At 36.8% G+C, this 27809-nt stretch overlaps 1 protein-coding gene across 9 annotated transcripts in view; it reads left to right on the plus strand.

The window, feature by feature from the left end:
* Positions 1-27809, plus strand: part of LOC150098636 (uncharacterized) — a 180350-nt gene that overhangs the window by 125661 nt on the left and 26880 nt on the right. Inside the window, exon 4 of one of the 9 annotated variants that reach the window (XR_016549490.1) lies at positions 14463-14956. The exons of the other annotated variants lie outside the window; for them this stretch is intronic. The gene's annotated coding sequence lies outside the window, so the exon portion shown is untranslated. Of the gene's footprint in view, positions 1-14462; positions 14957-27809 lie in introns of those variants that run through there. 9 annotated transcript variants of the gene reach the window in all.

Below are 27809 nucleotides of genomic sequence, written 5' to 3' on the forward strand. Positions count from 1 at the left end.
AAGACTTAAATATATATTTCACATATGTTCCAAGATGTTTTAGATGTAATAGACCCGGTCCCTAACATAACAGTCTTTGCTAAAGACTGTTATGTTAGGGACCGGATTAAATGATTCTAATAACATATTCTTAAGAACAGAAATGTCAAACTACTCGTTAGACCTGAGTAAAGCTCAAAGCATATCAAACCCTGAAAGAGAGTTCAATGTAGCTTTAGCTCCTCACGCAACTGGAGATAATCTTTTGACACTTTTACAAGGATTTATTGAAAATCTGCCTTGTGAAATATTACTTGATACAGGTGCACATATTTCACTTCGTTTCTTGTAGTTTGTTTAACAAAACTCTAACATTAATTATAAATGACATTTAATTTTAAGCTAAGGAGTATTTTTGAATCCGAAATTTCAACTGATAAACAAATAAAACAAATAGACTTGGATGCATTGGACAGGGGAGACACATATAGTAGTATATATTTAGATTTTAGAAAGGCTTTCGTTTGTGTTAGTGCGTTCGTTTGGAGATTGGCTGTTCGATAGGTATCAACAGGTTGTGATTTGGGGGGGGGGGGTAGTGATATCACAGAAGAGGAAAGTCACTAGTGGCATGCCAGGGGTATGTTTTGGGGTCATTATTGTTTCATTTGTATGCAAATGATATTTGCATAGAATCGTTGGGAGAGAGTTATGAGAAGTAAAGCAGATGTTGTAGCTTTGCAAGAATCTGAATAGACTGTTTGAATGGACAAGTGTGTGGGAATGTCAGTTTAATATTACAATGTGTAAGGTTTTAAAATTTGGGAAGCAAAGATAGGATGCAGAGTATAGAATTGGTGAGGGTATTTTGGAAGAGGCGGAGGGGGGAATGAATGATTTAGCAACTGTGGTGGATAGAGACTTAAAATCTCGTGCTCATTTTTGTAAAATTGTGAGGATAGCACAACGGATTCTGAGAATGATGCGTAGAACACTGACATGTAGAAGTTAGGATGTTTTGATTCCATTGTACAAGACTTTGATCACGCCGCATATGGATTACTGTGCACAGATTTGGTCGCCTGGTTTTCAAAAGAATGATGAGATGTTGGAGAGGATCCAGAGACGATTGACTAAGTTGGTTTCTGGTCAGGTGAGTGCAGGAACAGTGAATGAATTTAAATCGAGGCACAATGAGCTGTGCATGTGAGAGTGAGACTTTCCAGGAAGAGTCTCTTGACTTCATGGAGGTCTGTTAATAATAATAATAAATACTTTTATTTCAATCCCTTGTTTTCCTTTGAAAGTTTCTCATCCATTAATAGTTCTTCCAGATTCCTCGAATCCAAATGTAGGAATAATATTTGCAATTGTTTTTTTGAAACGTCATGATTTTAGTATAATTTTTGTTGATGGTAAAATATCCTTGTGTGAACTGGAAACTATTTGGAACCAGACATCAGACGGTTAGATAAACTAATAAAAATAAAATAAAAAAACTAATAAAATAACTAATAAAATGTGTGTGTGGGGGGGGGGAACTATTTTATCTTGGGTATAATAAATGTTAAAGATACCAAGCTATTTTAAACCTGGTTTTACTCCATTTCCCAAGTAAGCAAACAGACAAAGAAGTCAAGTTTGCGCCTGCAAGTGTTGCAAGTCTAACTGATCCTGCACGTAGTGCAAGACCAAGGTAACTCATGGTAAAAGTAGAATAAGCTCTGATCACTAATCTTAATATTTACCCTTAATGCAAAGCACATCTCCTGGAGGAGATGTATGATGCTTTGTATTAAAGGCAAGGGGCCACTACCCAGACCAGTTTCGAACTTCATTGAGGTCTCATCAGTGGGAGCCAGGCTAGAAATACCAAGATTAGACTTGCAACACTTGCAGGCGCAAACTTGACTTGTTTGTCTGTTTGCTTACTTGGGAGATGGAGTAAAACCAGATTTAAAATAGCTTAGTATCTTTAATATTTATTATACCCAAGGTAAAATACTTTCTGCATTTATATCTTCTCCTGAGATTTTTATTTAATAAGGTTAAAACATCGTATGGTAACTTGTTCTGGTAAAATACTTATAAGCTCTGTATTATGTATCTTGGTATTTCTAGCCTGGCTCCCACTGATGAGACCTCGATAGGGGTCGGAACTGGCGAGGGCTGGCTTTGAGAGGCTCTGCTTGGGGATAGGTTTTTGCCTGTCTCTGAGTAGGGCTACCGCTGAGATTATGGCTCTGGCTGGTGGTGGGGTGAGCCTGCCACTGGGTAGAGCCAACGCTGAGAAGTTCTCGGTGACGGAGTGAGTCTGTCACTGAGTGGAACAACGCTGAGTTGGACGGTCTTTCGGCCACTATTGAGTGGTCTAGGGATCGTCCTAATTTTTAGAGAGGTCGTTACTTAAATACACCTCAATAAAGGTCGAAACTGGTCTGGGTAGTGGCCCCTTGCCTTTAATACAAAGCATCATACATCCTCCAGGAGATGTGCTTTGCATTAACGGTAAATATTAAGATTAGTGATCAGAGCTTATTCTACTTTTACCATGAGTTACCTTGGTCTTGCAGGATCAGCTAGACTTGCAACACTTGCAGGCGCAAACTTGACTTGTTTGTCTGTTATATATATATATATATATATATATGTTAAAGATACCAAGTAATTTTATAACCTTTTTATAACCTGGTTTTAATCCTTTTTCCCAAGTAAGCAAACAGACAAGTCAGTCAAGTTTGCTCCTGAACGTCGTTCAAAACTGATGGTGGTGGTGCAACACCAAGGCAACTCGTGGTAAAGATGGTTTTAAGTTCTGATCACTTTCCTTAGTATTTCCCATAAATGTAAAACACATCTCTTAGGAGATGTATGATGTTATACATTATAGGTGTGTGTGGGGGGGTCACTACCAAGACCGGTTTCAACTTTTATTGAGATCTCATCAGTGAGTAGGCAGACCTTGAAATGCCAAGGTTTAAGTAATACAGAGCTTATCAATTTTATCTATGCAAGTTGCCACAAGGTGCTTTGACCTTATTAATTAAAAATTACTTGGTATCTTTAACATATATTATACCCAAGGTAAAAAACTTTTCACATCTTTCTCTCATCCGGAGATTCTTAATTAATAAGGTCAAAGCACCTCGTGGCAACTTGCATAGGTGAAATTGATAAGCTCTGTATTATTTAAACCTTGGCATTTCAGGGTCTGCCTACTCACTGATGAGACCTCAATAAATGTTGAAACCGGTCTGAGTAGTGACCCCCACTCATAATGTATAACATCATACATCTCCTAGGAGATGTGTTTTACATTTATGAAAATATATATTTACCATATAATATATAAATAATATAGTTTCCCTTCCCATATAATATACTGTATAAATATATAAATAAATATATATATGGGAAATACACAAAAAACTGGATTATCATGTCGCGATAGCGAGCACCATTAACTGTTATTGCCTTACCAGCCGCATTTTCGAAGAAGAATGGACCGATGATGCCTCCAGCCCAAAATCCGCACCAAACAATGACACGTTGTGGATGCATTTGTTTCTCAACAATCACTCGTGGATTTTCTGAACCCCAAATGCGACAATTTTGTCGATTAACGAAGCAATCAAGATGAAAATGAGCCTCATCGCTGAAGATGATTTTGTTCGAAAAATAAGCATCCACTTGTTGTTGTTCCATAATCCATTCAACGAACTCCCTTCGCTGTGTGTGGTCATTTTTAATAACCTTGAACTGTCAGCTGTCACGCTGTCTTTTTTTTTCTCGTTGGCAACACTTTACCGCACAAATTGCACTAAATTTAAATCTTGCGTGAATTTTGGGACACCCTGTATATATATATCATACTTGTTATATATAATTAACAAATTATATGCAACAAAAATAAATTATACCGTATATAACAAATATACATCGAAAGAGCATTCTCAGAAATTTCTCTTCTATATATAAAGTGTTGCTGAATGAAGTGAAAATGGGATATTTAGAATAACCCATTATTCTAAATCGGAATGGGATAGTTAGAATAACGCATCAAGATAGGGGTGGGACAAAGGGACCTCTGCATTTCATGTATACTAATGCCAGGAGTATTAGGAACAAGAAGGAAGAATTTTTGACCTTGATTAGCTCTTCCTGGCCACAGGTTATTGGCATTAGTGAAACATGGCTGACGGAAGATGATATAGTTAGTGGGATAGAATGTGTAGGTTATAGTGTGTTTAGGAGGGACGGAGAGAATAAAATGGGGGGTGGGGTGTTATTGATGACAGCTGACGAACTGCAGCCAAGGAGAATTAAAGTTGTATCGCAGGATTGTGAAAAGACTCGTTTGATGCTATTTGGTGTGAGATTGAGACTGGCAAAACAAAATATACAGTTGGGTGCTGCTCTAGACCAGGTGATGGAATACATGGTGGAGACAGTATGCATAAACAAATTGATGAAATGAGTGGAAGGAGGGTAATTATTATGGGAGATTTCAACTATGGTAACATTGATAGGAAGGAGGAGAGGACACATGTGAGGAAGGAAATGGATTTTATTCAATTATTAAAGGATAACTATCTGAGACAGCATGTAATTGAAAATACTAGGGGTGTGAGAGTGCTTGACCTGGTAATAGCATTTGAGAATTTGACTGTAATGAATATGACCATGTTGCCACCTATTGGTGAGAGTGATCATAAGGTCTTGACCTGGGAGGTGGCTAAAGGTGTGGAATTCTCGATTAAGACAGTGTATATGTGGAATTACCGTACTGGCAAATATGACAAGCTTAGGAGATTGCTTGGATCAGTGCCATGGCATGTAAAACTGCAAGGGCTGGATGTCGATAGAGCATGGAAAGTGGTCAAGGAGCATTTACAGGAGGTTATGGCTGATTGTATAGCTAGGGTCCGAATAGTAAAACAAGTAGGGGTTAAATGGATGAAAAACACTATTAAGCTTGAGCTGCAAAAAAAGAAACAACTGTGGAGGGAATTTAAAGAAAGAGGTGATCTGCAGGCACACGAACGGTATAATGCGCATGCCAGAAGGGTAACGAGTGTGGTAAAAAAAAAAAAAGCACAAGCGGATTATGAAAGGAAACTAGCTGCAAGCTAAAGAGAATCCCAAACAGTTCTTTCAATATGCTGCAAGCAAAAAAAAAAAAAAAAAAAAACTGTCCATGGCAAAATGATTTTAAGGAATGATGATGGTAAGGAGGTCACTGAATCAGTCGATATAGTGGAATTACTGAGCGAGCGCTTTGCAAGAATATATCATGCAGGTGGTGACAAAAAAAATGAAGGAACCATTAGTTTATACGGGAATTGTATGAATGAAGTGGAGGTGAATAGTCTATTACAGAACCTTAATGTAAATACATCTGTGGGATTGGATGGTATACCGGCACGGGTCTTACGTGAAGCGGCTAAAGAATTATCAGTGCCCTTGACTTTATTGTTTAATCTGAGTCTGGAGTCTGGTTTAGTCCCAAAGGTGTGGAAAGAGGGGAAAATAGTTCCACTGCATAAAGGAGGATCCATGACTACTGTTGCAAATTATCGACCAATCAGCATATCAGGAGTCATTGTCATGGTCTTTGAGAAAGTAGTCAAGGGAAAAATACAGGAATGGATTGATAAAAATGGGATACTGTACGGGGGACAGCATGGCTTTGTGAAGGGTAGATCATGCCTCAGTAACTTGCTCAAGTTTTATAACACAGTGACGGCTGAACTGGATAAGAGTAATGGGTTTACAGTGATACTGTTGGGCCTGGCTAAGGCATTTGACAGGATACCATATGGAATTCTAATCCGTAAACTACTACATATAGGAATGGATATAGGGTTGGTGAGATAGATAGGTGGGTGGTTAATGGAGAGATATCAGAGAGTAGTTTATTCAGGGGAAGAGTCCAAAAGACGACCTGTGACTAGTGGTGTGTTGCAGAGTTCTGTTCTTAGACCAATACTATTTGATTTGTTCATTAACGATATAGGAAAGGATCTAAGAGGAACTGTTCATTTGTTTGCTGATGATGCAAAGTTGGGTAGAACAATAGTGAATGCACATGATATTAAAATTTTGCAGGATGATTTGGATAGATTGGAGGACTGGGCTAAGGAGAATGGACGTCAATTTAATGTGACAAAATGTAATGTTATGCATTTTGGGGTGAAAAGATTAGCAGCAATATACCATATTGGTAGAACTGTACTCCAGGAGATTGATGAGGCCAGGGACGTGGGAGTGTTGGTGGATAGGGAGATGAAGTTTAGGGGGCACATTGCAAATGTAGCTAAATCAGCTCATCAGCTCACTTGGTTGTTGAAAAATACTTTGACGAGCAGAGACAAGCAAATTATTGTACCTCTGTACCGAGCCTTGATAAGACCTTATCTCGACTACTGTGCCCAGATTTGGTCACCTAGGTTTCTTCTTGATGGGGAGGAGGTGGAGAGGATCCAGAGGCGAGTGACCAAGATGATATCAGGTCTATGGAATGAACCTTATGAGAACAAGTTGAAGATTTGTGGGTTGCAGAAACTAGTTGATATGCGGAAAAGGGGAGATATGATTGAGACATTCAAATTGCTAAAGGGTTGCCATAGGATTAATTCAGAGGATATTTTTGAGATCAGGACTGGTGGTGGGAGAACTAGGGGACACCTATGGAAGCTGGGCAAGAGTGTGGTTAGCAAGGGTGTTAGAGCTGGGTTCTTTACTTTTAGAGTGGTAAATGAGTGGAATACGCTACCAGAGTCTGTTGTGGGTGCTATGACGGTGAGTGAGTTCAAGGCAAGGTATGATGACTCCTACTGTGAGAATGTCATATACAGGGTGTTCGGGATAAATTTGACATATTTATAATTAATTATATTTTCCCGTAAGTTACATGTATTAACACACACTTCTCTTCATTTAAAAGTTTGGACCCTTCTTCATTCATATACAAGATGTCAGAAAAGATGGATAGCTGGAACCCACCTGAATCATGGAAGAGAATAACTTGTATCATGATGATTCGTGCCCGCCATCAAAATAAGGATATTACGACTGCTGCCCAATGCTCCCTGAATACAGTAAAGACAATCAGGCATGAACTAGAGACTTGCAATGGTGACTACGAGGATGTAGCAAGAAGAAAGATCCCTAGCAGACGATCTGATTGCGTTCGTACAGCAGAATTCCTCGCAAATCTGCAGGAACAGGTGTTGAAGAACCCTGGCATTGGAATTCGGGCTTTGTTCGTGGAGTTGCTAACTGTAGTCAAGCCCTGGATAACAAGGGTAGCCAATGGTAGGCCGTATGTATGGCAGCAGGATTCGGCCCCTTGCCACACCTCTGGGAAAAGTCAAAAATGGTTGTCTGAAAATTTCTACGACTTCACCAGTCCAAATGTTTGGCCTCCAAACTCCCCAGACCTTAACCCCATGGATTATTTTGTATGGGGCGCAGTTGAAAAAGACACCAATCGCACTTCCAGTAATACAAAAGCCCAGTTAATGGATAAAATTAAAACAGTTTTTGCGGCCCTTCCCAGGGAGACTGTAGCATCAGCTTGTTCGAGGTTCCGAAGCAGAATTGAAGCAGTGATCGATGCTAATGGTGGTTATTTTGAGTAAATCTTGTTGATAGTATTGTAATTAACTCTGCCTGTAATGTTTTTTTGTCAATTCATTAAATTTAATAGATACAAAGAAGATTTTCTTTTTCCTTACGAAACTGTCAAATTTATCCCGAACACCCTGTATATACTGTGAGATACTGTGAGAATGTCATATAGTTGTGTGGACATGATGTTTAGGGCCTCCCTCGGTGAGTCTAAGGACTCCCTGGAGTCGCCTGTAATAATAATAATAATAACATTACAAGGTAATTGTTAAGCTGTAATCATACAGGGCTCCATGTGTATTATATTACATTACGGTGTCTTTTTTTTTTTTTTTTTTAGCAGTTAGATATGAGGCATGTTTATTTCAAGACTGACCACTTGAAGTGCTGCTGTTACACTGATGCTCGCTAAGACTGCAGGAGTTACACTCTGGTCAAAAAAATTACCGAGGTTACATTCGATTTAACCCAGACAGTGGTAGGTCGAATTAATCTTCACTGGAGTCGTGGATGTTACATTATTTTGGCTACAGGATGTGAGTTCGCTGTTTCCATTGAGGTAAGAGCTCACACTTTTTCCTGCGTTCGACGATCTGTTTCGCTTGATCGAGGTATAGCGCAGGTGCTGTTTCTTCTGATGGAAGTGAAGAGCTAGGAGGTTTTCTGATTGTATTTCAGATCTACGTTATTTTCACTGAAGTGACGATGGTTTCGTGCTGTTGTGGATTGGAGGGTTCGTCTAATGTAAGGCGTGAGGATAACTGGGCCCATTCCTTTCTAATCATTCTTCTAGTTTGGACTGAATTTGTCATCGCTTCCTGAATGCGGTGGTGTAGTTTCGATATAATGCCCGGAATGCCTTCTCTTCCATATACTTTGTCGCACCTGTGAACCCAAATTGCATTCATCGGATGAGAACGATTATTTGCACCCTGTTTATATGTTTTCCTTTTAACCAGAATAATAATTCATAGTTAACTGGATTTCAAGAAGCCATCTTTTAACAGCTTCCCTTGTTTTTTCTGCTTGTATCAAATATATCATGAGGTGGAATAGTGTTTCCAGTTCCAGGAAAAATTGACGTTGCATGCCCTTTAAGAAGTATAATTTAGCAATTATGTCTTGGTTGGTAGGCAAGCATGGTGAACTTTATAGAAGGTTTTATATTTCGGATTTATTGGTAGCTTAAAGGCATTGTTTAATACAGGAGTGAGTGTGATTTGGCCTCTTCTTAATTCTCTATGTGGTATGCTTAGTTTGGAGTATGTTGCTTTTGTTGTTTGACTAATTAGTGTTTTGGTGCTGATGTGCTCTGTCACAAATAAGTATTCCTCCGCCATCTCTGTAAACATCCTGGGAATTCTTCAATGAATCTGTGGCAGTGTGCTGATTATTCTGTGTGAAAGGCATTTTTGTAGGAATGCTATTACCATATCCACTGTAGGAGTCATTGTTTGCTGTTTCAAGTTTTCGCTCTGTTTATGATTGTTTTCAAGTGGATATTAAGTAGACCTAGACCTCCGGCTTCCAATCCATGAAAGAGTGTTATTCTCCTCATCAGTTCGTACCTGGAGACCCAGATGTAGGTGGCCCACAGTCTGTGGATCTTGTCTGCCCACTGTCCATGGTACGGGATGTTGTTTACTTTGTATCAGAAGCGAAAAGATAAATATGTGTTGCATATTCTTGCCTTTCCTCCTATAGATAGTTGTCTTAAGCCCAGGGTATTTATTTTCCTCGCAACAGCTGCGTGGAGTTCTTTCCACTGCTCTTCACACGTTTCTGGACTGCCTAGTTTAACACGTTCGCTGCCACGCTTCTCGGGCATAGTTTGTTCCCGCACGCCAAGCGCTTTCGCGTCTTCAAGGTCACCCATATATTACATGCGCTGACGAATGTGTTTATTGTGTCTAGTCTCTAAAAATCTTGAGTTTTGTACCAAACTATACAGACCGATATATATATATATATATATTACGAATTTACGATATAAATAGGTTATGCATGTAAATCAACGTGTTCATTAAATATGAGGGGGGCGGCACTTTTTGCTGGCCTAGGGGCGGGAAATACCTAAATACGCCACTGGCTGTACCTTCTTTTTGTAGGTGAAAATTATTTTGCCAAACGAAATCCCCGGAGCCGAGTACGTGGGCAAAGAGGGCCGTGTGGTCGTGCAGAAATATGTTCTGTAAGAAAATAATAGTATCATTGATCGGGACATTAGTGAAAAGGGCAGTTATTCAAAGCTGACTAATAAATCTTTGTCGTTGAGTATGATGTTTCTGATTGACCTACCAACTCCTTGAGTGTGGCCGCTCATTTCTTGGCTAAGTGGTAATTTAGGACAGTCGATTCCTGCAACTATCGAACGTAGTGGTGTGTTTGTGTTGTGTATTTTTGGCAAACCATAAATTTTTCAGTTGTTTCTTCTGGCCACGTGATTACCGATTTGATTAATTCTGTTGTTTTCTTTTTGATTCGGTTTGTAGGGTTGTGATTCACCATTTGGTACGTGTTGAGGTCGGATACCAAATGGTCCATTTTTTCTAGCTATGCTGCCCGATCGAAGACAACGGTAGCATTACATTTACCTGCTTTTGTAATCACGATGTCTTTGTTATATTTTAACGATTTAACGGACAATTTTTCTGCTTTGGTTAGGTTAAATTCTAACCGACAGCTAAAGCTGCACCTTAGCTGTCTGTTAGAATTTAATATAGGGATCAAACTGGCTGCCAGCGGGCCGGATACGGCCTGCGAAGGCTTCGTATCCGGTCTGCGACCTTGATGATTTCTTTTCTAAAAATCAATGTTTCTAACATCCTGCGGGGATTAAAACAGAAAAAATCCAAACTTCTAAATGTTTTATAAGCTGTAAACAAAAGCAAAACTTATTACTACAATTCTTTGTACCATGTTTCTATCATCAAATGTTGGCAACACCGAATTGAAGTTACTTGTCACGTAGCCATTTTAAGCCACGTGATACACTGTCAATAAAATCGGTTATAAATTTAAAATCTAAATGGTGGTGTAACTGTTTACGTAAGTCGTAAAGGCCCGGCAACAAAAGGGCCTCTGTTAGAGCTTTTTTTTTATATATAGTTTATGTTTTGGCTCACAGAATAATATTGAATACGGCCCGCGTCTGATATACATCTAATTCACTGGCCCTTTGCTGCGTTTGAGTTTGAGACCCCTAATTTAATATGTAGGAAGTTCCCATTCGTATTTTGTCGGCTAAATTTGAGGGGATGGATCTTAGACCTCTTTCGATATGTAAATGAAATCTAATTTGTTTACTGACCTTAATGTAATGTCGTCGTTCAGGCCTTTTTCCAGAAGTGCGAGTTCCCCTTACTTAAGGTTGTAGCTGATTTGTTAATAACTTGTCCGTGGTCCGTTGGTGGGTGGTTGCTCCTGACTTCGCTCGTAGGTGATTGGCTGCTCCTTGTTTCGTTGGTTTGTAATTGGCTGTTCCTCTGTGTATGGCGTCCGGATTCTCTGTTACTTTCTTGTTATTTTAATGCTTGAAACTTTGCTATTAATTTTTCTTTTCCGAGTCTGTAATCATGTCTAGGACAGAGCTTCCCAAACTGTGGGCCCCAAGGGGCCTACAGTTTGGGAAGCGCTCACGGCCCCCTTGGGGGCCGTGAAATAATGAAAACAAATTTAAAATGTTTTAAGACTAAGTAGATATTTTTTTATCTTAAAAGAAAACGCATTTAATTTTTATTATTTCTTTTTTTGTTATTTTTTATATTTTAATGGGAAAAAAATCACACATTGGTGTTGGTTCATAAATTTTTCTTTCCTGCGTATTTCGGCGCGCTTAATGAATATTAGTAAATCTATGCTTATTCATATAAGTTTCATTTCAAAGGTATTCATTAGAAGCACAAAAAAGCTTACAAACACAGAATCTTGCGGCCATTTAAAACGGCCAAGTTTTCGCGCTTTAAATTAATGTTTCATTGCTAGTGTACACAGATGCGAGCGATGCACGGGAAAGAAATACGATGTGGATGCAGAGCGACTGCGCTGATAGCACAGATCACATACATCAGAACTATAAACGCCGCAGATTCCCTTATTTACGTAATTCGCTAATTTTATCTTGTTAGTCTGTGGTGTGCCAGATGAGTCTTGATCTATTCTACGTTAAAAATTTAAATCTGAGATAAGTGACTGATAAAATAAATAAATAAATAAATAAAAGCGAACACTCAGCAGAAGCAGAAATAGACCCACAAATGACAGTACCTCATATTTTATTAGAACAGTCCGCATCGTCTTTAGCGCCAGGCGGTAAGAGACAAAAAATGTATGAAAAAATTTGAAAATACCATCCTTCGTATTTGAAATATGGATTTGTACTATCATATAATGATCCAAACAAACCTATGTTAATCTGCTTGAAACAGTTATGAAATTATTGCATGCGACCCGGAAAACTTTGTCGCCCTTTAGATACTGTTCATGGGTAATATAAGAGTAAGACAATTGATTTTTTTCAAAGAAAGGGTAAAGAATTAAAACGACAAACTAGCTGTAATGTAATGAAAATCTAAGAATTGCAGTTTCAAATATTTCACCTGATATTGACTTTTTGTTTAGCAGATCACACTATATTGTTATTCTTTTATGTTTCTAATTCTTACTTTGTTTATTACTAATCGTGTTACGTTTCATGTGCTTGTACTGCAAATGTACAATAACAATATATCTATCTATCTATATAAAAATATAAGATAAATGTGCCATGTCAAATGTGTATGTAAGATGCTAAAAATGTAATACAGTATTTGATTTTGATTTTTGCAATATTCGCTGTATGTTTTGTATTGAATATTATAAATACAATAAATATTATAATAATATATGTGGGTGATCTGAAAAGTTCTAGGCCTCGACCAAAGAAGCATCCACGTGAAATTGCAAGTCATTCTATCAAGTGGTTAGTTTTATACAGCTATCTGAAGCAAAAGTGTTGTCTGTATCCCTTGAAATAGATAAAATTGAGTATCGTGCGGTTATAAAACTCTTTGTAAAAGAAGGTTTAACGCCAAAAGAAATTCATTCGAAGTTCATAAACATTAATGGGCACTCTTCTTCTTCATTTTCGACAATTAAGAAAGGGGCTGCCCAGTTTAAACGTGGGCGTACCAACCTTGAAGATGATCCGCGTGAAGGACGTCCAGAAAGTGAAACAACACCAGAAATCATTGATCAAGTGCACGATATGGTATGGGATGACCGGCGAGTCAAAGTGCGTGAAATTGCTGAGACTGTAGGCTTTCAAAACAACGTGTAGGATGTATTTTGCATGAAGAATTGCAAATGAAAAGCTTTGCGCAAGATGAGTGTCGCGCTTGCTCACAGCAGATCAAAAACGCCCTGGCATGAAAATCTTTGAACAGTGCTTGGAGCGTTTTAAAAAGAATAAAACTGATTTTGCGTGTTGATTTATTACTATGGATGAGTCTTGGATTCACCAGTAAACCACAACCAAAACAGTTAAAACGGTGGACAGAAGCCGGTTGTACAGCGCCAAAGAAGACAAGGTCATAGCATCGGCGTTTTGGGATGCTAAAGTCATTTTGTTTATTAATTATATTGAAAAGGGTAAAACAATAACCGGGGAATATTATTCCGATCTTTTCACCAGACTAGACGAAAAAATTCTTAAGAAAAAACCCGGTTTACAGAAGAAAAAAAAATCATCTTTCATCAGCACAATGCACCTACCCACAAAAGTGTTTTGGCAATGGGAAAATTAAGGGATCTGCCCTATGAATTGTTGGAATATCCACCGTATTCCCCAGATTCGGCTCCCTCTGACTTCTATCTCTTCCCAAAACTAAAAACTCTTCCTCGCTGATCAGCGTTGTTCTTCGAATCAAGAGGTGATTGCAGCTGTACAGGGGTATTTTGCAGATCTTACTGAAAACCACTACAGGGACAGGAGCATCGCTGAAATAAATGTATTAGTCTTAAGGGAGATTATGAATAAAAATAATTATGAAATTATAAATTCGTTTTTTCATTGTTAGACCGAGAACTTTTCAGATCACCTACGTATGTCTATATTATGATTTCTTTTTTCGATGGGGGCCGTGAAATATTTTAATTTTTCCAAAGGGGCCTTTACATCCATAAGTTTAGGAAGCACTGGTCTAGAGAATATCCTAAATATTGGGATTTATGCAGCTCGATAGCTCTAATTTTTGTTGTAAAACCATAGCTTGGGTAACTGCTTAGTTTTTGTGGACGTCGTAGATCTCTTCTCCCAACAAAGCTTTTTCCAAACGGGCATAAATACGGAGCGCTTTAGCTGAAGTAAACTTCTTTTATAATTTAATGCAGTTGGTTATTAAGTTGCTGTCTGTACATCGTTTTAAAAAGGCTAGCCGATTAATTAACATAGAAACACGTATTTTCATCTTACCGTAGTGACTGCATTGCTTGTAGGTCAAATCTACATGGAATATGGCAATTCTTTCTTTTAAGCATTCATAGTCTAAAAATTATGAGACATAACACACGTATTAGAATAATTACTTTACTTAAACTTTAGGAAAGTAACATTCGACGTTTCGCCCTCTGTAAAGAGATCATCAACAGGAAAAATGCATATGTATAAGATACAAGCTATATGCTACTGCACTATACAAAAGTAAGATGAATCTAAATGCTTGTTAACTATTTAGCCTAGCCTGACCTCTGGTGGAAAAAATATAATTAAAATAAATTAAATAATTAAATTAAATAAAAAATATATAAATAAAAAAATTTAAATAAAAGCAAAATATTCTATTATTATTATTATTATTCCTGACATCTCCAAGGAGTCCGAAGACTCATCGCCGGAGGACACCTACAGCTGTCTCAACCACTACACCAAACCTCTACTACGAATCATCTCCATCAAGTTTGGGCTTGATCTTCTGTTTGGGCTTGTTCTTGTTGCTGTATAGATTGCAGATGGGTTCTCCACATTCTTGGAATAATTAATCCATCATTTTCATGTTTGGATAATGTGTCAGGATTTCAACAGACGATATTTGTACGAGTATCATTAATTTAAATTACATTAATTTAAAAATAATTTAGTTAAGAAATTATTTTTAAAGATAAATAAAAATTAATTACAAATTAAGAAAAAATTAATTAACTTTTTGTTTATATTTAAAAATAATTTATTAACTAAATTATTTTATTGTAATTTATTTTAGATATTTATTAATGCAGATGAAGCTCTTGCAGTCGATAGTGCACATAATATCATGCACTTTCAATTAAATTGTTCTGTTTTTTGTATATTCCTATAATTGTATTGATAAGGGCTATGAAACTTAGCCGAAAATTTTACAAATAAAGACATTTTAATTAAACGTAAGTGATTTCAGTAATAATATTTTATGATAAATTCTTCCCCTTACGTCTCGAATTTTAGAACAGTACCATAGTTTGCATTTTAGCTAATAGATGGAGCCAGTTTCCTCCAAACACAGTTTTATTATTTTTTATTTACTACTTTTACGTTGCATTTCATTAAATGTCTTTGCAAAATTTGAATAATGCAACAAAATAAGCAATATGGGTAACTGTGGGAACTTGCTGCTATTGATCGAAATAAATAAACGTTTACTGTAGAGGTTTACAATTGGAAAACTAATTGACTGAAAATGCACAACTGAAATAAAGTTCTGTTTATATGTACATAAAAATCGAGGAAAAAAAAATTAAATTTCATTATAGTTAGAAACATACCTTAAAATTTTTGATTTTATACAACCGATAAGAATTTGTGTGTGTGTGTCTATTAATTTGGTGTGTTCTTCTGTCCGGCTTGTCTATTATGGGATGAGACAGCAAATTTACCTTCAGTTGAAAAGTTACACGTTATGATACTCATAGATGCTTTCCTCTCTGCATATTTTCCCACAAACTAGAGTACCCCAGAGTTCTGTACTTCCATCTTTGCTCTTCCTCTTAAACTTACGAGTAAATGGTTTTTTTTTTTTTTTTCACTAACTACAGATCCTATCCATAGTTTTTGATGAAAATACACTCAATTTCTCTTCGTTATTTGGCAAACTTTATAGTGTTTGAATGAACCAATGCCTTAAACGCCGATCTCCTTGTCTTTCAAAGGGATGAGACAATCAAATGAAGTTCACTGCTACCAAAAGTAATCCTGTCTTGCTTCTCACATTAAACATCTTACTTCGCTTACGTTGATAATATCTTTGGTTCCCAGCCAAGATTAGATTTTTCTTCTTGCTTATACCTTTCCTCATCTTTCACTCCGGATTAGAGATGGATGTAATGCAAATACATAACATCTATTTCTTCATAAACTCCGAAACATTCAGTGTCTTCTTCTATTTAAGACACTAGTGTCTCAACTGTAAAACTTCTTACACAACCTTGAAAAATTGCTCGCACATTGGTACAGCATACCTAAAACTTCCCTACGACTACTTCATGGTATCTGGAAGAGAGAGAGAGAGAAATCCAATTAACTGATGATCATTCTCTCATAAGTCCACTACAGTAACTCGCTCATGTGTTCTGTTTCTACTTTGTCTTTCCTGTGGGTACTTCCATGGAAAATTTCACTGACAATGTTTTGTTGAACTGATCATCAAATTCTTCCGCTACTTTCTTCCAATATTCTAAGAACACCATCAGCTACTGATTAGCATCCATACACTGTTAAACTTAAAACTTATGAAACCAACTTCTCATTCTCTTTTTTCATTCCTTTTATCTCTGTTCATTCGATCAGTATTCCCTGTTGTCCCAAAGACTACATCCAGCTATTCAAGAATCTCATAAACAGGTTCGTCCATTCTCTTTAATCACTTGCCCCCCTCCGCACACACAAAATAACTTAAGAATGCTGTGTGTGTGTGTGTGTGTGTGTGTGTGTGTGTGTGTGTGTGTGTGTGTGTGTGTGTGTGTCAGCAGACTGCATTTAAAATAAAAAAACTTCAAATAATATTGGATTAAAAAAGGAGATAAAATTTTCTGTTACGTTATTTATTTCGATAGCCCTTCCAATTGCTACATATTGTTCCCCCCCCCCCCCCCTTTGCAAGAGTTGGTTCATATTTTCTGCACAAGCCTTCCCACAAAGGTCTTAAAAAATAAAAGTAACCTGCGGCACAATATTTAAAATTTTTAGGCAAATCAACATAACTCAGAAAAGGTTAAATGACTTTGCTTTCAATTTAAGGAGATAACAATTTGGCCTTCAATCTGCAAACATGTAGTTTCAATTTTTTTTTCTCTTTTCACATGTAAATATATTTTGTTATCTTTATGTTCTTCTAAAAGGATTGATGTCGTTGTGATATCTTTATCATGTTACTGTACCAAAAAAAATTGCCTTCGTTTAATATCCTGTTCTGTTGCGTGTCTTCTCCATCCAGGAAGTTGACTATTAATAATCTCTATCTTAGATAAAAAATGTGCAGTAGAAAGATAACATGGCGAAACTGTAATCTGATTTCCATCTCGCAGTTAGTAGCCTTTGTCTGCAGATGTGTGTTCACCAGACCGGTTTAGCTGTTTTGAGAGACAGAAGAAAAATTATTTCATAAGAATATTTGTTCGAGGAAATGAATTAATGTAATAAAACATAAGCATTGTACAATGTTTTTTCCCTAATAAGTAAATTACATAAACAAAATATGGCAATACTATGGATGAAGCTACACGTTCTTTTTTTGTCCATTCACTATTTGTTGATGTGATTCTAAGTATCTATTTAAGTGGTATTTATTATTATTATTATTATTATTATTGCATACACAATTTACACATAAAAATGCTATTGTCGGTAGTATTGGTAGTGGACGGTAGATGGCGGTGGTGGTAGTAGTGCGATTGTCTGTAGTGAAGTAGAGCTTCTCTCACGATGTGTCCTTGGACTCGTTAGAGGTGTCACGTGATGATGATGATGATGATGATGATGATGATGGTGGTGGTGGTGGTGGTGGTGGTGGTGGTGATGATGATAACCTTTGTGGCCTCCGATAACATTTCCCAGCAGACGGCTCAAAAAATTGTTTAATGATTAATCTCAGGGAAAAAAATGATACGAAGGTATCTGCTGATATAAATATGGATGTAGTATAAGATCAGAAAAAGGTAAAAAAAATTACTACTACAAAGAAGCACTAACGAATATAAAAATAGAACGAACTTGGAAATTAAACGGTCAGCTTAATGAGCAGTTTAAAAAATTAATAATAGATGGCAGCACATGTTATAATAGTCAGTGTCAGAAAAACCCTCGGGCTATTAAATATTTTCCTTGCACGTATAAAGGAGTTTTGCGCATGTCTGAAATGAAACTTGTAAGCCTGATATTCCTTTTTTTCTTAATGACACAGTTATTTTATTCGCAATTCTCTTTCCTTGAATTCTTTCTTTTAAGGTTACATATGGTCAGCATTCATGGTGAAGAATTTATGGAGACACAACACACATGTTACAATAGTACTTTACTTAATATTAAGCAAGTAACAATTGACCTTTCGATACATGCCGCTGCACTATACAAAGTAAAATGAATCTAAATGTTTGTTAATCATTTATCCTAGCCTGGCCTCTGGTGAGAAAACAAACGGAACAACATTAAACAATTTCTACAGTCCTTTCGTATTGAGATTTTCTTCTGTCTGGGATTGTTCTTGTTGCTAATGGATTGAAGATGGGTCCTCTACATTCTCGGAATAATTAATCCATCATTTTTGTTCAGATTTGGATGATGTTTCAGTATTTCACAAGCTTCTTTGAATTTTCTTACAAACCAGGTTTTGGTGCGGTGTAGGTACCTTTCCAGTCGATTCTGTGGCATGTTTGAAGTGCCTGGTCTGATAGACCTGTTTAACCATAGTGAAGGTATTTAATGTAGCGTTGGTGTTCATCTTTTCTGATCGGGATGGTGCGTCCTGTTTTCCCCTATGTATAAGGTAGGTTAGAGATATACATTGAATTGTGTAAACCCCTTGGTGGGCAAGGTATGGAAGAGGATCTTTGGAAGAGCCAAGTAAATTTCTTAATTTTGCCGGGCTTTGGAATGGAAATCGAAAACAGCTCTGTTCCTTTTCTACTACATTAGTCCTACCTCTTCCCTCATGCTGCCTCTCCTTCACTATCTACCGCAAACCTACACATACAAGCCAATACATACATACATAATAATTCATAACCTCCATCCAACACAAAAACTAGGGTTTATCAGCACCCTCAAACGCAGAGCCCTAACAATTTATTTCAATGAACAAGCTCTGAACCAAGAATTGGAAATCATTAACCAAACATTTGTAAAAAATTACTACAATAAAAGAACAGTTCACAGGATCCTCCATAAAGATGGCATTAAAAGATTCCAAGAATGCCATAGCCATACCCTACATTAGGGGCATATATAAAAAAAAAAAAAAAAACAGATAGCACGCTACTTAAATACAACATCGATACAACTTTCAAATCCCCTGCAAAATTAAGAAATTTAGCTTTTTCAAAGATCCTCTTCCATACCTTGCCCACTCAGGGGTTTACTAAATTCAATGTATCTGTAACCCACCATACATAGGGAAAACAGGACGCACCATCAGAAAAGATGAACATAAACGCCAAATTAAATACCTCCACTATGGTAAAACAGGCCTGTCAGACCACGAACTCCAAACATGTCACAGAACCGACTGCTACACCAAATCAAAACCTGGTTTGAAAGAAAATTCAAAGAGCCTGTGAAATGCTGAAACATCATCCAAATCTGAACAAAAATGATGGATTAATTATTCCGAGAATGTAGAGGACCCATCTTCAATCCATTAGCAACAAGAATAATCCCAGACAGAAGAATATCTCAATACGAAAGGACTGTAGAAATTGTTTAATGTAGTTCCGTTTGTTTTCTCACCAGAGGCCAGGCATAAATGACATTGTATATTGTATGTTTTCCTCATGATGATCCTCGATGTAGAGGTCGAAACGTCGATTGTTACTTGCTTAATGTTAAGTAAAGTATTATTCTAATATGTATGTTGTGTCTCCATAAATTCTTCACTATGAATGCTGAAAATATATAACCTTAAAAGAAAGAATTCAAGGAAAAAGAATTGCGAATAAAATAACTTTGTCATTAATAAAAAAAAAAAAGGAATATCAGGCTTACAAGTTTCATTTCAGACATGCACAAAACTTCTTTATACGTGCAAGGAAAATATTTAATAGCCAGAGGCTATTAAATATTTCTGACACTTATTTAAGTTAAGGGATATTACATCCCATATTGTTTCATAGCCGAATAAGAAACTCAAAGAGTTTCATGCCGAATATAGAAAATACATAAAGTTCGGCGAGTCCAAGCGTTAGCAAATACCTGGATAGTGCAACACCTAACCCATTTGTTAGTGCAACACTGAGGCAACTCATAGTAAGGGTGGAGCAAGCTCTGATCGCTATTCTTGGTATTTATCCATAATGTGAAACCCAGTTCCTAGGAGCTGTATTACTGTCCTACATTATAAGAGAAGGTCACTACCCAGACCGGTTTCAACCTTTATTGAGGTCTCATTAGTGAGTAGGTAGAATGTGAGTTCATGTCTTTCATCATCGACCTATGGAGTACAAAGATGTGCTGAGGGTCAACAGGTAATGAAACCGGAAGAAAGAAAGGTAGAGTCGGATAGTAGTAAGTAATAAAGAGGCCTCAGTCAACCTGTTTGGCTATGTAACCCTTTGCATGTACCGACCAAACAGGTCTGCAGACATCTCCTGACGTCTGTTCTTTACAGTTTACACTGTAACATATCTGAAATAAAACTTTGAAAAAAGAAAATAAAAGAAAAAAAAAAATTAATTCTCGAGTTGGTCTGAGGAAAAGAAACCTGATATGACTTTGAAAGAAATCAATGGAACTTCAAATGAAACTCCCAAAATAAAAAAGGATAGACAGATTGGGGGGAAAGAACCTGGCACAAGTTATGCGGCCCAAAAGGAGCTGCACCGCCTCGATGAAAGCCTTCGCAGCTCGGGTTCTCAGGTTCTAATATCCCTTAACTTAAATATGTTCATGTCGCCGAATTGAAGCCTTTGACTCTTCATATAATTAATAATTTATTTGGACACCTTCTCAATTCTCATAGTTTGGTATGTAAGTTCTGTTCGCTACAAACTTGGTATTACTAGGTCTATCTACTCAGTAAAGAGTAGATAGACCTAGTAATACCAAGACCTCAATAAAGGTTGAAACCGGTCTGGGTAGTGACCTTCTCTCATAATGTAGAACAGTAATGCAGCTCCTAGGAGCTGGGTTTCACATTATGGGTAAATACCAAAAATAGTGATCAGAACTTGCTCCACCCTTGCTATGAGTTGTCTCAGTGTTGCACTACCAAATGGGTTAGGTGTTGCACTATCCAGGTATTTGCTTACGCTTGGACTCGCCGAACTTTATATATTTTCTATATTCGGCATGAAACTCTTTGAGTTTCTTATTCGGCTATGAAACAATATGGGATGTAATATCCCTTAACTTAAATAAGTTCATGTCGTCGAATTGAAGCCTTTGGCTCTTCATATAATTAATAATTTCTGACACATGACTATTATAACATGTGCTGCCATCTATTATTTATTTTGTAAACTGCTCATTAAACTGACCATTTAATTTCCAAGTTCGTTTTATTTTTATTTTTATATTCTTTAGCCCTTCTGTGTAATATTAATTACCTTTTTCTGATCTTATACTACATCCATATTTATATCAGCAGATGCCTTCGTATCATTTTTTTCCCCTGAGATTAGTCATTAAACAATTTTTTGAGCCGTCTGCTGGGTGGGAAATGTTATCGGAGGCCACAGAGGTGATAGTGGTGGTGGACGGTAGATGGCGGTGTGGAAGAAATGAAACATAAGTACCAAGGACTTGTCGTGGGTTTTCTCCCACGATAAGTCCTTGGACTTGTTAGAGATGTCACGTGATGATGATGATGATGATGATAATAACCTCTGTGGCCTCCGATAACATCCTCCCCCCCCCCAGCAGACGGCTCAAAAAATTGTTTAATCATTAAACAATTTTTTTGTTTTTGTTTAATGATTAACCAAAATCATTAAACAAATGATTTTGGTTAATGAATGCTGCTGATATAAATATGGATGTAGCATAAGATCAGATAAAGGTAAAAAAATTAATATTACACAGAAGCGCTAAAGATTTTTCTGTACGTAGTTTCAAATCAATTAATAATGTACGAGACTGTAATTTTGAACATCGGAATTTTGTGGAAATAAAGTGTTAATATTTTGTATGAAATATCAGCACTTAATTTCTGATAATTGTGAAGTGAATCGCTGTCTATCATGTCATCCATATGCATCTCATATGAATGACAAACATCTAAAATAAGTTATGATTGAAGTTTTAAAATGAACTGTGTCAGCTATTATATAATTATTGTATAATAACTATTAGTGATATTGCCAAATGTTTGATTATTAATCCTATTATGGTTACTATTATTTTTTTTATTTAATATTTTTATTTTTAATTTAGTCAGTGGGGATTATTTAATCTCAATTTGAATTATTTTTGCTAACAAAAATTACTTTGAAACCAAATCTCAATCATGCTGACAATATTTGCACATCCAGTTCCATGTTTTATTGAATTCTATCCAGACTGAGTACGGTTATCTGAATTTTACATGAATTTTACCACTAAAAGAAATAATATATTTTTTTATTAGTCTTTCGAAATATGGATATAAACTTATAAACTAATTTCACACACAGAAAGCTGGTTGCTTCTTCAGTTATAAAACAAGCACATAAAAAGCACAAAATGATAGATGACTACACGGTTACCTACTACTGAAAAAAAATTGTTAATTAAAATGAATAAAGTCATCCTGGCAGGAATGCAAACTCGTGTGACATGCGTCAGCTGTCATCTACGGACTGAAGATAATTGTTACAAAAATTTGCAATGTGGCTGGTTCATAATTAAGTTGACCAGAGAGCTTACGGGAATACACTCTCCGGCAATCACGAGTTGCCTTAGTGTGGACTACTTAGAAGACAGTATAATTACTATGGATATTTCTTCCATGCTGTATACAGGAGAACATTTTTATTCTAGACTTCTCAAAAAATCTACGACAGTTATCCATTCACACGGGCCTCAACGGAAATCCAGTAAACATTGAAGTTCTTGCTAAAAATATTTATCTTCAAGAAGACTATTTCTTCTGTGGAAAGAGATTACCCTCAAAACAATTCCACATAAATTAAAAGTGCCTTTCCCCCCACAAACTTTCAGAGTTTTGTGAAAATATGTTAAATACATTTTTATTACGATCCGATTTTGAGAGCCACAAAAGATATTACAACCCAGTAAGATATATTTTTCAGATTATCATTTGTTTTAGATAAAAAATCTGCAAAGAAAAAAAAGGAAGAAAGAGAGAACAATCTATATACCTAATTAAACTGAAATATATGTTGATCTTTAATTGACCATGATTTATAAACATCTAATACCAACAAGTTTCGCGACGGGGCTGTCCGGCTTCTTCAGGGCTTATAACGGTAAGAGAAAAAAAAAACTCAAAGTGGCTAGTACAGAGAAAATGGAGTAACACTATCGTGTAAATTAAACATTAAAACAGAACGCGTAACATTACGCTCATGGAGCGTGTTGTGTTAGTCACTGTTATGACAGCACGTTCTGTAGTTTTGAGCGAAATTAAATTCTGGCAGACTGAGCGATCTTATTAAGGTTTTCCATATGTCAGCTATTATCATTCCCTAGTTTCTGTTAAGATTTTCTCCAGAACGGAGGACTACAACGGCCTCTTTGAAATTTCTGCAACGAAAATCTTCTAGGTAAGGCATGGAGCTGCTATCCCAATCAATGGTATGGTTAGTAATCGCGAAATGATGGGCTAGACCTAAATTGTCTGTTCTGTTGTTCTTCACATCTCCTATATGTTCTTTTTTTCGAATTGCGAAGCTTCTCGACGTCTATCCTATATAGTTTAGTCCACAAGCACATGGGCTGTTGTACACTCCAGCGTGTTTGAAAAAAGGATTAATGTCTTTTGGATCTTAAAACGTGACGAACAGTCTTGATCGGTTTGAACGCAACTTTGATGTTGAAAGGTTTAAAACGTTTTGCGATCTTCTCGGACACTGACCTGCACAAGGAATAACTATGGATGAACTGTAGTTAGTGATGGTAGGTTGTTGTTGTGGTTGTTGGGGGTTTCTATGAAGAATCTTGTTGATTAAATTCCCTGGAGAGCCATTTTTTATTAATGTCTCTGATATATGAGCAATTTCATCATAGGTTCTTTTACTTCTGAGATTTATTATTTAGCGTATGATGTACAGAATCTCAGAATAAAACATACAAATTGCATAAAACAGCATAAAAACAATTGTAAAAATCATATTAAAAGGAGTATACTAGGTTGAAATGATTAAACATCAAAATTAAGAATCAGGAGTCAGAGCTTAATCCTTAAATCCCGGATCCACTCCAGGGATTCTGGTGTCAGTTTAAAAAAGTCCTCTTTAGACCCGAGAATGAGTAGATAGGGCATTCAAGCACAGCGTGATTGATAGTGTGGAGATCCCTCTTCTGAGATGATGTTCGTAGCTCTATTTTTGAGCAGATTATTATGCTGAGCTTCTAGGAAATATGATGAGTTGACTTGAAATTAAGGTAGGGTCCAGTGTGTGTTGTTTGCGGTAGTTAGTTTGATGTGTCCATCTGCTAGTTTCTTGATTAGGGTGTCCAAAAATGGTAGTTGATTTTCTTTTTCTAGTTCCAAAATGAATTGTATTTTTTGATGAAAAGAATTAATTTTCGTTAAAAAGTCCAAAAGAGCTGTTTTTTGTCTCTCTAAATTATGAAAACATCGTCTACATATCTCCACCAGACTAAAGGTTTTGGGTCTAATTTTGAGAGGGTGTCTGTTTCTAGCTTTTCCATGAACAGATCTGCACAGGACGGCGAAAGGGGACTGCTCATAGTTAAGCCATTTAGTTGCTCATATATCGTTTCATTCCATTTGAAATAATTAGATTTAAAGCAGTGACGAAAAAGGTGAGCCGTATCGTCATGGAAGAGATTGTATAGGATACTGATAACTTCTTTTACTGGGATGTTGGTAAATAAAGATACCACGTCCAAGCTAGCAAGAATCTCTGTTTTTAAGATCGAGATGTTTTTCAATAAAGTGCTTTGAATTCTTAATGTAAATGTCCGATTTTCTGATATGTCCTTTTACGAGCTGGAGAGGTATTTAGACAATAAATATGTGGGAGCATTTCTTCCTTCAACGATCGTGGGTAGGTGAACTCCACTTTTGTGGACTTTCGGGGCTCCATACAATCGTGGCGTCAATGGGTGTAGTGACTTCAGATTCCGTTGCAAGTCTGTGGACCAACTAGTCATGTTCCGTAATAAGTTAATTCTCCTTTAATGGTCAATTTTTAAAGATCAATATATATTTTAGTTTAATTATTTGTTTTAATGACCAAATATAATCTAAACAATCTATATACCTTTTATGTAAAACGTTTTGTTTTACATAAAACTATAAAATCCAATATCTTTGATTTGAATCAAAAATTTAAGTTTTACACTAGCGATAAATCAAAACAAGTCAGCTATGTTTGAACCCCAAATACTCGTGAGCCGAATAGATACTGTCTTCCGCGATCCAGTCAACAAGCTATGGCATCGCAATCCACTGCGAACATGTTTGGGAATGACTTAATAGTGGAAGATTAATTTCGTCGTCTGCTGTGTGAATATGAAGTGGCTCGAAAAAAGTGTCCTGCTTAGAATCCATCCAAACAGGGTTCCAGGATATATACAAGAGTTACATATTTGCTTTTATAAAAATGAATTCTGCTGATAGGAATAAGTACATTCAGTCTATCTTTCTTTATTCTTCCTTTTGTTAATCCTACCCATGAAATGGAGCCTCCTGGAAGAAGGTGACACTTGACAGGACAATGAAAATGATAAATCTATCTTACATTTAGTGCGCTAAGTGAGCACAGCATTATATATCTTCTAAGAACGCCTTTTTTCAACACCCATTCTCCAAGCAAGGGAGTGGTGTAAAACCGGGAGATGAAATTCACCTATTACCTGAGAACATCCACAAAACGTCCATGCTCAAGGTAAGATTTAACCTCGTAGCCTGCTAGTTGGAATGTGGAGCCAATATCCTCGCGGATAGTGGCTCCAAACTCATTCCATCACAAGTGATCATCTTCTACAAAAAATGTGCAGAACATTTTTGTACATTGTTTCTCAAAACCTGAAGAAAAAGAAAAAAGAAACAATTACTAACCCTACATATCTTATGTTGACAAAAGTATTTAGATACCTAGTTGTAGTTAGAAAATGCGTCTTATTACATTTCTAGTACCTAATGGGACGACATTAGGCCTGAATGACAGCGATTACCTTCGGGGTATGCTTTCGACCAATTTCTGATAGGTTGCAAGACGAATATTCTTCCATTCCTCACACAAAGCTATCGGCATCAGCAATGAGGTAGTTTGGAACGAATTTGGCGTTCTAATTCGTCACAAAGATGTTCGATGGTTGAGGTCTAGATGCTGAGCCACCAGTCCAACATGATGGCCAGGTAAACGTCATGGTATGGGGAACGTCCACCAATGGTCCAATACCAGACGACAGTTGGAATGATGTAGTCCTGCCAGAACAATTTCCCAGGGTAAACAGTCCAAACTTCACTTTGGCGTTGAAGGGGCGATGTGTGGCTTGTTCGCAGCAGCTCTACCATGGTAACTCTAAGGCATGCAACTCCCTACAGTATTTTCCAGGTTGACTGCGAGGTCAGCCTCTTGTGACGTGAGGGATGCCCGAACATTCTGAGACAGAGTTCGTCGATGCGTCAGTGAATGCCGGTGGCCTCCCATGGCGTTTTCCTGGTGTGGTAGCATCATCAAATTTCCATCTACGAATGACATAGCAACGGTGCATTTCGGTATACTGAGATGGGGAGCACGGACAGAAAGACCACTGATGTGACACCCAACTACCATCCCACGATAGAAGTCTGTCAGTTCAGCTACATCTTGACATCGAGTACAATGCGAAACATGCAGCACATCCCACCTTTTATTACCGGACTTACGCAGACACTTTCTGAATATTTGCAAGTGGTAGGATCCGAAATTTGCATGGCACGTAGGATATCCAAATAATTTTTTCAACACAGTGTATAAGAGTATGTAAATGTATATCAGTCCTGAAACAAACAGCAAAAATACAAAAATGAGAATATTTAAGTATTAGCAAATGAAATAATCTACATCAGTCGTTGAAAGATGCAACAGTTTACCATATAGAACGTTATGCAGTATGCAGATGACAAATTACTCTGTGTATATGCCATATAGTGAAAGTCAACAACCCTCAACACCTTTCAGAATGTGAACTATGTGAACTACCTGATTTTTAGAATAACTGTTTTCTAAAAGAGAAACAGATAAATGACAATTACTAGCGTCTATCTACACGCAAAACTGACATGGCGTTTGTCCAGAACCATGAAATCGATTGTCGTTTTTAGCTGATCAAAACAGCAGTCAGCAAAATCAATGTGGCCTTTCTCTCAAAAAAAGAAAATTACATACACAGTATCATGCAAGCATGCTACAGAGTATTCTTCACAGGACGATCTCGTGACTTTATATATTTATTTATTTATCTTTTTTTTTGGAATAAGATAATGGGTGTGGCATTTGCGTGTGGATTTTGTTTACACGTTGTTAAATTGTCCGATAGCTTTGATGAAAGGGCGTATTTGGGGACAGCAATGCCTATTATTGTCAGTATCTACACAGTTGTTAAGGGATTCACAACTGTCCGAGAAACAAGTATTCAAAATTCTTTAATCATAATTAAATATACAAAGAAAGTGCTGAAATCCTACAAATGCAAATCAAATATTTAGTTTTATTTTTTATTATTATAATTTTGTCTTATTTATTTATTTACATTACTTGCTTCTTCTCAGCTAAAAATGCAATGACCAAATCGGTACCCATTAGTTCAGATATGGTCTAATTAAAGCCTTGTACAGTGGAATGACCACATCATTATCTCTAGT

The sequence above is a fragment of the Typopeltis vanoorti genome, chromosome 15 (assembly GCF_054136105.1).
Source record: "Typopeltis vanoorti isolate ZY-2024b chromosome 15, IOZ_Tvanoo_1.0, whole genome shotgun sequence".
Classification (NCBI taxonomy): Eukaryota; Metazoa; Arthropoda; class Arachnida; order Uropygi; family Thelyphonidae; genus Typopeltis; species Typopeltis vanoorti.